Source organism: Macaca nemestrina, chromosome 7, assembly GCF_043159975.1.
Source record: "Macaca nemestrina isolate mMacNem1 chromosome 7, mMacNem.hap1, whole genome shotgun sequence".
Lineage (NCBI taxonomy): Eukaryota > Metazoa > Chordata > Mammalia > Primates > Cercopithecidae > Macaca > Macaca nemestrina.
Genome location: NC_092131.1, coordinates 155,494,704 through 155,508,669, shown reverse-complemented (window position 1 = coordinate 155,508,669; position 13,966 = coordinate 155,494,704). Strand labels below are relative to the sequence as shown.

Sequence of the window (13,966 nt, the reverse complement as noted above, 5' to 3'; positions counted from 1 at the left end):
AGTTTTGCAGTTTATGAATACAGTTTTTTGTTATTTCTGTAGCATCTTAAAAACGAAATGAAAAATCAGCACTAAGAGAAAAAGCACATAAATACATGCCTTTTAACCATGTGATTGTTGCAATTATTGATTTTCTTGGCATTTGTTTCAGTGCATGTTTTCTGTTACTGGTGTCAGATACATTTTACTTAGAAATGCTACGCGATGAAAATCCTATAGTGCAGAACTCCCTTTCCTCCTTGTGTTTTTATTCACAGTGTACAGTATCTTCTAACTTTGAGGAATCAATCACTGCAGCAAGTTGTAAATGATATATAGAGTGACAAGTTTTCCCTACTGAATAAAGAGAAAAAGTACTGAGCAATGACTGCTGTGATGTACTGTTTCTAGTAATATTTAGTTTATACAAAGCTTTGGAAACCCAGCAGGCCCTGAGCTTTCTACACAGTGAGACAAAACCCAGACCAAAATGCATTTAATGTGCTCATTTCTTTTTTCTTTCTCTTCAATACATTTCCAGTTGAGCAATCAGTTTCATGCCCCAGGGTGCACTACATGCCTATAACCCTAGCTATGCAAAGAGCTTGGATTACGATTGGATCTGAAGGTGGGAGTAGGAATTGCAGCTTCTTTGGTCTCTTGCCAAATACCAGTAGGAAGAGAAATGCATCTACAAAAAAATTCTGAGTGTGTATGTTGATGGTAGGGGGAGGGCATACGTGTACATGCATTTAAGAACAAATAGTTGGCCTCAACCATTAAGCCAGTCTCATCCTGGGTGTCTAGACACTTCTACTGGGCAGGGAGGAAATTCTCACATCCTGGATCAATGAGCTGTTCACAGCACCATCCCTTCCTGGACACACTTGGAGAGGGACATAGATGATATCCACACAGATGAAGGTATGAGGATAGACACATCTAGAAGAAAAGCCTCCTTTTGAGTGCGCATTGAAAGACAGCTTTTTAAAAAAACATGTGTGACCCCAAACTGCCACGGGCACTGTTTTAACTTAGAAATATTTATACATCTATCCTAATTAGATTTTATAGGAAATTTCCTGTATGAAATCTCCTGAGATACAGTGGTGGAGAATGTCTTTTGACTTTACTTGATACTGGGAAGCCAAATGACTTATTGTAAAGAGGATCAAACACAAGAAACATTGTCAGCTCACATGGGATTTGGCTCTATCTGAGGTCAGTACCTCACTGCTAACCTCAAAAGTCTTGACTTAATGCTAAAGTGTTCTTTTCCTGTGGTGGTTGCTTACCCAGTGGTTCTCAAGCATTTTTTGGAGAAAGAAGGAGTTTGGGCGTAGCTGAAGGATAAAGCTCATATGCATGATATTTTCCCATCAGATGGGTGGAAAGATTATATAGATAAGCTAGGTTTTGGATTATTTTAAATTTCTTGTAGTTTTTCTATAGCTCTACCTCTTTTCTTTCCATTGATCCATAACAGACCTACATGTAACAATACAATTTAAGAATCAGTGGGTAGCCCTTAATACCTGTTTACCAGTTGCTCGGAGATTTTAACTTGATCATCAGTACTGTTCAGAAAAATTGTATCCATGAAGTCCAAGTTTAAATATCTACACAGAATAATTAAATAATTGCAATATTTATAAACATAATGGAGAATTTGAAAAGGATTTTAAAAAGGGAAAATATATAAGGCTTTTAAAGATTACATTTATATCGTAATCATACATTCACATTACCTTATAATAATTTTTCCTTTATCCTCCATTATCTTAAGTCCTGTAATGTTTCGAGTTTGAAAAATACCAAAATTCAAGTTAAAAATCACTTTTCTTTCTCTCTCTTTAATAGAATGTCTTTAGGCACTTTTCCATAATTCCAGGAAAAAATTCAGATTGACATCTTAGCATCTCAGATCAACTCTCTGAACAATCACGTTTCTGTTAGCTTTATCTTCCATAATGAGAAACAATAAAATGAGGCCGGGCGCGGTGGCTCAAGCCTGTAATCCCAGAACTTTGGGAGGCCGAGATGGGCAGATCACGAGGTCAGGAGATGGAGACCATCCTGGCTAATACGGTGAAACCCCGTCTCTACTAAAAAATACAAAAAAAAAAAAAAAAAAAAAAAAAACCTAGCTGGGCGAGGTGGCGGGTGCCTGTAGTCCCAGCTACTCGAGAGGCTGAGGCAGGAGAATGGCGTTAACCCGGGAGGCGGAGCTTGCAGTGAGCTGAGATCGCGCCACTGCACTCCAGCCTGGACGACAGAGTGAGACTCCGTTTCAAAAAAAAAATAATAATAAAATAAAATGAAATCAAAATAAAATTTAGGTATCACAACTATATTACTCCTTCTCTTTCGTGCTTGTTGTCACTGCCTTTTTTCTGATCAAATATATTTCCTATCTTACTGGTTCTCATTATTTAATATTTGTTCAATTTTGGTGATTTGTTTGCTTTGCTTTGAAGTTCAACTTTGATTTTCCTATTTCTTCGCTTTAATTATCATCTACTAAACATCTCTAAGTGAAGACTAAATACTTAGGCCATATACTAAATTGAACTTTCTCTGCTTTAAAAAAAAAAGTTGATTCGATGCAACAAAAATATTGACCAATATTCAGGTCCACAGCCCTGATTACAGCTTCTGCCACCTAGATCCTGAATCCATAGAAGCCATCTCTGCTTCAAAGCCTGATGATAATAATGATGATGATGATGACTGATGATGACAAACTGTTTTAAGTGCTTTCTATGTATTATCTCATGCCATCCTCAGAGCAACCCTTTGAAAGTAGCTACACTACTATTCCATTTCACAAATGAGGAGGCCTGGAAAGACTTAGACAATTTCTAAGGCCTTATCAATATTATGTCTGAAGTAGCTTCCGACCCTTGTCTTAGTCACTCCTCATTAAGCCTGCTGTGTTTTCCCTCTGAAGTTCTCCTAAAGAACATATCTACACTAATTATTCTGACAGTTTTGACAGGAAGACAGAGGAGGGCTTACGCTACGCACCAATAGCAAACAACTATTAATAAACATTCATATTAGATAATTATGTTCTCCGCAATCCCTTCTTGACAATCTTATCCCTTCCATGGCATTTCTTTGTGTTGCCTCCACCCATAAACCTCTGTCAGTTGTCAGCAACTTGAGAATCCCCTGCAAACTTCCGGTTCTCTTTCCTTGATTCTATAGAACATTCAGATCTATTCAGTCCCTTCTCTTTGGCGAGCCTACGATACCACCCAGGTGTTCAGCTACAAACTGCCTTCCCCAGAATGAATACCACTTACTCAGAAGGTAATCATGGTATATGGTGAAGAGACATATTGCTTCTATTAGAATTTGTTTCTATGTGGTTACAAAGCCTTTGTAATTATAAATGGCTCACTAAATTATCTCCTGCTCATGTTATATAATAAGCCATTTTTAATTGTTGAATATTTTGGTGGTCTTGTTTATTTATATATCACCACAACAAACATTTTTATTCATTTGGACTTTGTGTATGTTGAATTATTGCCTTAAAATAAATTCCCAGAGGAGAGACTACTGGGTCAAAGGATATGAATATCTTTATGTTGTATTATTTTACAAACCAGTTGTATCCGTTAACAGAGTTGTATATAAGTTAAAAGCCATACCAAAGCTTTGTCAACGTTATTTCTATTTTTTTACTATGTAGAAGCATGAAAATATTCCCCCATGTACAGAAGATCCCTGACTTAGACAATGGTTCAACTTACGATTTTTCAATTTTATTCTGGCTTTACGGGGTATTGAATGCATTTTCAACTCATGTACAGTGTTTATCAGGAAACCCATCCTACGTAAAGGAGGATCCACGTTTGTTTTCTATTTGTGTTTTATCATTACCTATTGGGTGAAACAATTTTTCTTTGTTATTTGTTTTGTTTCTACATTTCGATACCGTTTCACACAAAGAGCACTTTTGGTCTACTGTACTTGATAGAAGGATTTTAACTTAAGTTTTACTATTTTTTCATTTTAGCAGAAGTTGTAGATTTCAAGTATATTTCAAATATACTTTGAATTGGTCAGGCTATTCCTACACAATTATTGTTTTTGCTTCAAAGCTGAGAAATCCACCTTTTCCAAAGATCAGATAATTATTTATTTTCTCCTTTAAAATATAGTATTATGTTTACCAATTTCATAGTAGTGAAATATCACTAGTAGTGATATTTGGTGTTGGGCAGGTTTTCATGTTTCCAAATTTTCAATAACAGTTTTGTCAGGGGCAGGGTTGGTAAAGGGAAGAGTACAAACACTGTTTTCCCAGAGCCAATGACCCAAGAAGGAAGGAGTGGTGAAGGCAGAGCACACAGCGGGTGCTGCAAGGGTGAAAAGCAGGGTATCTACCTTACAGTCTATTCTTTGGACATCCCTGTACTGGAACTTTCAATTAGGCATGAGACCTTAGCTACAACCTATGATATGGGAACTAGACTGATGAGTTTAATTGCCTCAGGGTAGTTTAGAAAAGCTGCTTGAAGACCTGTCTTTTACTTTAGCATGAATATTTTTGACCAACATTTGCAAAGAAAGGGAATTTTATTTAAACCAGGTATAATTGTACCTGGCTTAAATTTATAATTTTATTTAATTATGCTCAATGTGAGCATAATTGTAGGTTTAAATAAGAAAATGGAATTTTGTTTTTTGTTTTCTTTTATTAAATGAGGACATAAAAAACAAGCAAAGAAAAACTGTGGTAAAATTAAAATAAAATAAATTTGTATATAAAAAAAAGAACTTCATTTTGAGTTTTCTGCTCCCTTTCCCTAATGATATCTTAGGAATAAGACTAGCCATGTCTCATTTCCCCACATCTTTGGGGCCCAAGGAGGAAGTGAAGACCTTGGTCCTAAAGTCTAAGGGAAGTGTTTCTTCCCTGGGCCCAAGATTAAGTTGGCCCCTATATTCCATGTTCAGTAACAGAAGCATAGGGATCACACTGACCAGAAGATGGTGGTGGTTGCAGGGCAGGTAGCTCCAGATTTTCCTCTTTTCTTAGTGTCTTTTTTTCTGACATTAGCTTTCCTGCTTGGTTTTACTTAAAGTCAGAGTTTCTTGACAATAATAAAAATAATAATAATACTACAAGTAGGTAACTGAAGAAAGATAAGGTTTACCTGAAAATTCAGATATTTTATACAACTGTAATTCCTTAACCTCCATTTAAATCCCCAAATTCACAGAATATAAATACTAGGCTAAAATACAAATTGATTTTGTCAATGGCTTGATTCTTCAGTGAGGTTTTCTTTTGCTATGAAAAAATGTTACTATAAAACAATTAGTCAGGTCTACAACCAGCCAGCCACAGTAACAATACTGCTTTCCTGTACATAGTACATCTTGCTGGCTGGCACACGGGAAGGAGAAACAGAGGGAGAGGCATAGAACATGTGTCAGGAGTCTACTTCTCAAATATTCTCTAGACCTTCACTGACTATTCCCACATCAGAGAAAAATTTGTTCTCCACCTCCACTAAAGCGAATTCCTTTTCATCCTGTGATTCTTTCCCCTCCTGACTTCTCTAAATTCACCAGCCTTTTAAATATATATACATATATATCTTATTTCTGATCTTTGCTTTAAAACATATTGCGGAATTAGGGAGCAAAAATTAATAATAATTAAAGATAGCAGGGGAGAGAAAGTAAGATTTACTGAGTATATGTTATGGGGCAATCAATTTATGTGTGTGTTCTTATTTCAACATCCCTCAAAACTATCAACCATCACATCAGAGCTGTGAAATACCATTTGTAACTCATTTTACACATCAACGAAACCTGAGATTCTAGGAGCTTAAGTAACTTGGACAAGGTCACACTGCTAATATGCTGCATCACTGATACTGAAATTCAAATCTATTTAATTTCAGAGCCTGTGCTCTATACAACTTTGCCAAGCCACAAACGTCCTCTTATAAAAAAGAAAAAAAAAAAATCTTTTGACCTTGCAACCCCTTCAAGCTTCTGTTTGCTGAGTCTAAAGATCTTTTGACAAATCCTGATTGTCCCACAGCCAGCACATGTGCCTGACCCCTTGATGCCCATTTAGGCTTCTGCCCATAATTCGGTTAGTGCCATCACTGTGTAAGTGATGGACCTGTTGCACCTGTCTCTTTTACTGGGTTCCAGCATGGCAAAGCTTTTCATTTGCTTGAGTTCAGATCTTAGTTTTGGACTGACTAGCTGAGTGAGGTTAGGCAAATTATTTATCCTATTTTGCTCTTCATAACTATGTAAAAATAAGTTAAAATATTTACCTCATAGGGTTATTATAGGCAGAAATAACCTGGAAAATACAGTGAGAGTTCTTGACTACTTTTTAGGCTAATAAATTACAGGGTGGGAATCATGTGATTTCAATTCACCTACTTCATGTAGCATGGTGTCTACTTCATAAGAATTTAATAAAATTTTGTTAAACAAATGAATATAATTATGAGAAGACTATACTCATTGCTTCTAACTTTTCTTTTAAAACCCTTGTAATCTGACTTCCACAACCACCAATTCACTAAAATTATTATAGAAATAATTAGTAGTATCTTAATAAACTCAATTCAAAGTTTCCTTTCTTAATTTATTCAATATTGGGCATCAGTGCTAGTACCCTGTTTCCAAAACTCTTCCTTCCCCTGACCAGTGCCATGGCACTCAAGTGGACCTGTATATTTGTCATGGCCAACTCTGTTGATTTTAACTCCTATAAAATCCCTGCATCCACATTCCTCAGCTCCTATGCACTCTATGCATCTAATTCTAGTTTTTATTACCTTATACCATGACGTGCAGAGGGACTGCACATACACTAGGGCCAGTGGGAAGAATGGACTCATCAGTGAACCTAGGAAAAACTGGTATGGTCATAGATCAGAAAGCAAAAGTAAGCCGAGTGGAAGGTAAGCCCTGCAGGAATGGCTCCTAATTCACCATCTTGCACCTGCTCTCTCTGCAAATCATCCTTTTTTTTTTTTTATACACATTGGCAGAGTTCTCTTTTCTAAATACAAAACTGATTATATGGTCCATACATAAAACCTGTCAATGTCTCCCCTTTGCTCTGAAAATGAAGAACACCATCCCTAATGCAGCCCATTTGGCCAAACGTGATCCCAGCCTTTTCTCACTGCTTCAGCCTCACATCCTTGAGTCTTACTTTTGCTTCCTGAGCTGCGGCCACACCAGTTTTTCTTAGTTTTGCTCCCAATCCCATTCTCCCCACTGGCCCTAGTATACACGAAGTCCCTCTGCATATTTCCCCTCTTCTTGATTTCATCAACTTCCATTTTATCTTCATATGTTAATTGTCACTTTCCCAGAGAGTCTTCTGTGAACTCCCTGACCAAGTCACTCACCCCATTAAACACTCAGAGAACAACATTCCTCTCCTTTAGAGCCCTTGTCACAGCTCCAGTTTTGCATGTAGTTGTCAGATGATTGGATTAATGTCTGTCTCCCCTACTAAACTGCAAGTTCCATGAGGGTAGCAGTGTGTCTGATTTGTCTCCTTTTGCACACCTGGCACTTACACCAGGAACTGGCACACTGAATGAACTCAAAATACTTTTGTTAAATGAAGGAATGAGCAAATGAATGAGTCGATCTATTAATAATGGTCATACAGTTTTGTTTCTTCACTTTTGAGCATTTCTTCTCTGCCATTTTGCTACCTCCTTTTAGTTTTCATGCCCCAAATGTAGGCATTCTCAAGGATCTTTACTCCATCATTATCTTTTTCTTCTTCGTAATATTTCCCATGGAAATATCATCCCTTCCCATAGCTTTAACCACCAAACCTGTGCAGTTAAGCACATAGACTCCTCCATGACTTCCTGATGCAGTCAACAGTCTCTACCAATATCTCTACAATGTTGCTTACTTTAAAAAATTCTTTTATTTTTGACTATCGTCCTTATAATCAGCATCACAGCATCACATCGATAATGCTTATTATAATTATCGTCCTTATAATAAGCAAATGAAACGATTGAGTAGGACAAAGCAAGGACCCCAAATACCACCTAATAGCCATGAAGAGGACCTCTGGACTTAAGCATCCCTTTAACTCATATAGGAGATTTTTTTTTTTTTTTTTTTGAGACAGAGTCTCACTCTGTCGCCAGGCTGGAGTGCAGTGGCACAATCTCGGCTCACGGCAACCTCCGCCTCCGGGGTTCAAGCGATTCTGCTGCCTCAGCCTCCCGAGTAGCTGGGACTCCAGGTGCGTGCCACTATGCCCAGTTAATTTTTGTATTTTTAGTAAACACGAGGTTTCCCCATGTTGGCCAGAATGGCCTTGATCTCTTGACCTTGTGATCCGCCTACCTCAGCCTCCCAAAGTACTGGGATTATGCGCATGAGCCACCACGCCTGGCCTCACATAGGAGATTCTGTGTGCCTCCTGGTATGGCAGATACCGATCCTTGAAAAGGGAAGGTAGATGGATATAAGGTCATGCACTGCACTATCAGTGCATGAAGGAGCAGGAAACAGCACAGCTTTGAAAGGGCAGCTCCTTCCAGCGGTCAGACCTAATACCTCTTCACTTAGAAGCCTGTGTTTAATGGTAATCATGAAAACAGGCTTCTACCTGCTTTGCAGCTGTTGCAGTAAGCCTATTCCCCATAATTTCCAGGTTGTGGAATTATCCATCTAAATTTCCTTCACATAAATGGTGCCTGATGAATAAAAGTACAGTGCAGATTATGTCCCTTGATGGTACCTCTAATCTTCTGTAATAATGGTGGGTGATGATTACTGTTTATGTTATGCAAGGTAAAAATGGATTTGTATGTGTGCATGTGTGATTTTTGATTTAGAAGGGGAAAGGTAGGGGAAACGGAACCGCTGAGTCAGAATGCTAGACTGGAGAAATGGATTAGCATTGATTATTTCTGATTATTTCAATCCTGTACATGAGGTAAATGTATTAGAAAACCGTGTGATTTTCACATTTTAATATTTGATTTCTGAATTTCTGCAAGTGACAAGTAAAAAAAAAAAAAACAAAATGCAGCAGATGTTATTTTATCTGTTTATCAAGTGGAGACAGTTCCAAAGAGCACAGGGGTTACTGGCATAAAAGCAGAGTGTTAAGTTTCAGCTTCTCTTTCGGGTTGCCACCTTCCGGGTAGCAGGAACAGAAGTTCTATCTTCAGACATTTACATCCATCATCTTCTGTTTCCAAAACTCAACCATGTTACCCTAATCCCTGTCCATTTCTGTTGCTGTTAACTGTGCTGCTGATTATAAAATTGTGGATACTTGAGGTGTAAACAACGGATTAATGGTTTGTAGACTAAGTGCGGTGCTGGTTTTTTCTAGTGACATCCTGGCACCTCCTGGGAAACAGAGTGGGAAGGATTTCTTCTCTGGGCTTCCACATGTATGAAATATTCCTATCTATCATTGATACCACAGTGCGGCTTATACTAGTAGCCATTTTAAAGTGTCATTTACTTTCTGAGGAAACAGTGAGGAAAGAAGTCCATGCCCAATAGAGGCAATACCTTTGTGTTTTTTATTTTTACATATGTATTCATTTAAAATCCCAGTCAGTTGGCTCAGCTAAAATCTTTATTCATTGGTTTGTTATAAGCCTTAATTATTAACCTTTACTCTTAACATTTAGTCGTTTTGGTCACAGATAGACCTACCAAGATGGGTTTTCTTTCTGTTTCTGTAACTATTGGTTTCATATTATTACTCTCTTTCTTTGAACCTTTGATAAAGAGCATCTCATGTGGGAGATTCTGTATGTTTCTTGTTAAGGCAGGTGTCAGTCCCCTTATGTGGGTGGCTTCAAGAATATGTGAATATAAGTCCACATACTTGATGACAGTGGGGAATAAAGGAGCAGCAAGAGGATTTCTTCTAAAAGGTACTTCTTCTCAGGAGTTGGTCTCAAAATTCATCCGTGTAGGACTGCATGCATTGGTGGTAATCATAAAAACAGGCTTCGAGGACTCTTCTCGACACATCCAGATGAAGCAGCCTCCTTTTTCTGGGCACAGTCTGCCTCCCTGCAGCCTTCTATGACCACACCTCTCTAACCAACTCTTTCATGGGGTACTTTTAAAATTAAATACACAAGGCTCTAGTCTCTGGTTTGTAGCCCCTTGATGCAACTCTAGTCATCACGAGTTGCAGAATTAAGCCCAGTGAATTCATATTCTCACTTGCAGTCAGGGGATGAATGAGTTACTTGCCTGCAGTGTAGATTAGCCTAAAAGGGGGATTTAAATAACTGAAATCCACCAGAAAGGGAGGACAGACTTGAAACACTTATGGTATTCACAGTTCTTTCTTTTCTGTATCCTCTATCTCACTCTCCACTAAGAATTCTGCTGCCTCAGCCTCCCGAGTAGCTGAGTGAAGAAAATACTGAAAATCCAGGTATCTTCTGCTTGGATGAGATCTTCATGGGCCCCATTTTGGGGTGTTTCTGATTTGAAGTTTCATAGAAATGCTGGGGAGCCATGATCATTGTCTCCCTAGTGGAAGAGTGGAGAGTAAACCTAGTGAAACCGTAGAGTAAACCTCTTTGTGTGCAACAGAGAGGGCATATGTTGCAGTAATGACAGAAAGCTATATATTGCACAAATACAGCTAATGGCCAGGTGCTGCATTACCTTCCTAGTGGCAAGAGATCTTTATAGCTCATCTAGCCTATGGATGGTATGCCTGTATGTATGTGCGTATTTGTGCATGCACACGCAAAAGAGAGAGAGAAAGAGCATGTTAGTTAGGGAGGACAGAAGGTATCTGAAAGACAAAATGAGCATATTTATAAAATTGGAGACATAATGGGATTGGGTCAGTGTTTCCATCTCTTTTCTAGTGGTGCATGTCTGTAGAAATGTATTTTGCAAAGGTTCTCAATTTTCCTTGATTCACATGACTTATACAGACCTTAAAATGGATAATGATGGATCATAATGAGAGACAGAAGGCGAGTCAGGCAGGGAAGCAGCTGGAGACTAGAAGTGATGGAAAGGCACTGATCCTCAAAGTGCTAAGGCATTTTAATCACCTCAGACTTGGTCTGAAGTGCTAGCACCTTCAGAGACTAATAACTGTGATCCTTAGCAAAAGAAAATTGGGCTTGTGACATCTTGAATAGGGGAAAAATGACACTTCTTGTTTTTAGGTACAAATGAGACACTTAGGCAGTCCAGAGCAAGATAGCCCTGTAGGAATTTCCTCAGGGGTAGGTAATAGATCAATTTACTTTATCACTGCCTGGGTCCTAAAACTAGTCTCCTTTTCCCACATAAAGAGCTCATGAGAACAGTGCCGGAACATGCCATTTTGGGAGAACTGAAATTGAAGTTTTCCGGTTAAAATTCATTTAATAAGCTTTTCTCACAGACCTTTGAAATCTCAAATGTTAAAAGGAAGGAGACAGAAAGACAGAACTGCTAATTCAGTGACGCTGTATTATCTAAGACATTCACTTTTAACCTGTGACCAAAACCATTCATTTCACCATTTTTGTCCTCTCCATGGAAAAGGAAAATTCAGTTAGAATATAACAACCTTCTGGACTTTTCTGTCCGCTTTCTTTCTCTTCCCTTGATCCCCATGCCAGATAAATGCTTCACTAGAAGATATCTCCCTTGGTGGTTGAGCCAAGTGCACATGTCAGTGTTGTGAATTTACATGATTCTTCCAGGAAACATAATAATGATACTGAAAATAGTACTTGATCCAAACTTAATAACTCAAGACTGTTTTTCTTACTCCATAACGTAGAGCAAGAAAGTCTTTCGGTAGTAATTTCAGTTAATCAAACAGTTTCATGGATGAAATGAATGTTCATGTAATACTGTTCACTTGCCCCAGACCTGCATGTGTGTGTATGTCTGTGTGGGTGTGTGTAATGCAAAGTGAATGAAAATACACTATAACCTGGATAACTGGCCAAGAGAGAGAAACGAAATTCATTCAGACTAGAGGCACAAGAAATTCAGTGCCTAGGAATTAATGAGGGGATACATGAAATAACAGAGATATTTAGCATGGTACTATAGCCCTGTTTCTACAAACAACTGTCCACTTCAATATAGGAAAGCTTTCTGAGTGTGTCTCTCCTACGACCAACACTGTTGAGCAGACATTCTTGATGCAACACCGCCTACCTCCAACCCAACTCATTAATTCACTGCTATTATGAGTTTTGCTGCTAACAGCTCACATCTGTACCCTTCTCCAGAAGCTTGCCCTTTGGTGAGAAGCTTGCCTTACCCTGAGGCAGCCACGAACCCAAGACTGAGTGGTCTGAGTGTGTCAGTGGGTGGGAGGTGGTGGTAATAAAGCTCTACCACCTTGTTGCCACAGGGCAGACAGTCTTGACAGTACAAATGTTTATGTTTCAGAAGTCCTGTGGTATCAGGTCGAAGCTAGATATCACCTGAAATCACATCTTTACTTAGACTCTCTCCTCTATCCTAATTTTCTCACTTCTTCTGAGATTTCTCCCAAGAGTACCCTCTGAATAAATCATTTACATAAGAATCACGTCTCAGGCTCTGCTTCTGAGGAAGCCAGATACAAGACAAATAGTTAAAAATGGCACTCGAAAATGTACCTAAATGTCATTATTTCATGTTCTAAATGTAGATATTCTGTTCATCAATTCTTTAACATTTTCAGTCTCGTGGTGGTACTGACTGCCAGCCAGCAGTGACACTTGAGTATCAATTACTACCTTTATTGGAAGACCAGTGTTTTCACAATTGTTTGAATACTGTATTGTTTTTCACTCATATAACTTTATGAGAATAGAAAATTTTAAAAATTACTCATAATAAAGAGAAGGGATGTAGCCCTAAAAGAAAATAAACAGACAACAAAATTAAAGCAAAGATGAAAATCATCAGGGTTGCGCTCAAATGGTATCTTTAGCTTCAAACCTTCTAAATCAACATAAGTGAGCAGAATGTGATCCATTGTGAAGGAAACGGACAAAATAAAAAATATGTGCAAAAGGCTGGAAATAGGGCATTGCCTATTTTGTCTAAAGGGAAAAGCATAACTATGGATTTTATAAAATTATTCTAATCTTAATTATCTGAGAACACAACTCTTCATTATAGCGTCTACCTTTTTTGAAACTTTTTAAGAACTTTTATGTGTTTTAGGAATATATTATGGATGAATATAAATAACTGCATAGCACTAGGCAATTAAAAATTTGAAGGGTCGAGGGTAAGAAATCCAGTGGATAGCGAAGGGGGATGTAAGTTTGGCAGGCCTAGAGGTGTGCTACTCAGATCTCACTGCGAGTACCTGCTATAGGGCATACTGACAAGTGGCCTCTGTTTGTGGCACCTTCAGCTCTGTTGCAGTGTCAGCACCGAGGCCGGGACTCAGCAGAGCAGAGGCACCAGGGCTAGGTCATTTCTGCCCCATGCAGGTCTCCTCAAATAGATCACCTTGATCTAGAATTCCTCATGAGCCTGGCTAAGGCTTTCTCAGAAAAGTGCTCAGTCTGAAGCTCCTCCTGCCCAATTCTCCCCACTTTCTCTCTTCTTTCACAGATGCCAGACCTTTATGATATTCTGAAGGCTTTTCTAGCTTTATATTTGTTACTTCTTTATCCACATTAGGTGTTTCTCCCAGTAACTCTCTTGTGATCCAATCTGTCTTGGCACATTCTTTTCTCTAAGAACCCAAGCTGGCACAAAGAGGTATGACTGGGGGTGGAAATATGCATTATTTAGACACTGAGACCTGTCAGTGAAAAGCTTGGAAAATGATTATGGAAGGTTAGCTTCCAAAGGGTTGCGTAGCTGCTAGGCTTTGTAGTTTTCTGCTATAAACCTATAAGGCTAATAAATAAAGCAAATAGAACAACTCAAAGAATCGATGTCTTATTTCAGACTTCAGACCGCCAAAAAAGCACTCAAGCAGTAAGAACTCATATTT

At 38.4% G+C, this 13,966-nt stretch overlaps 1 long non-coding RNA gene across 1 annotated transcript in view; it reads left to right on the top strand.

The window, feature by feature from the left end:
• Nucleotides 1-2,253: 2,253 nt before the first annotated feature.
• LOC105490898 (uncharacterized) overlaps nucleotides 2,254-13,966 on the top strand; it is a 78,944-nt gene continuing 67,231 nt past the window's right edge. Inside the window, exon 1 of the long non-coding RNA XR_011606076.1 lies at nucleotides 2,254-3,294. This is a non-coding gene — a long non-coding RNA (uncharacterized lncRNA). The remainder of the gene's footprint in view (nucleotides 3,295-13,966) is intronic.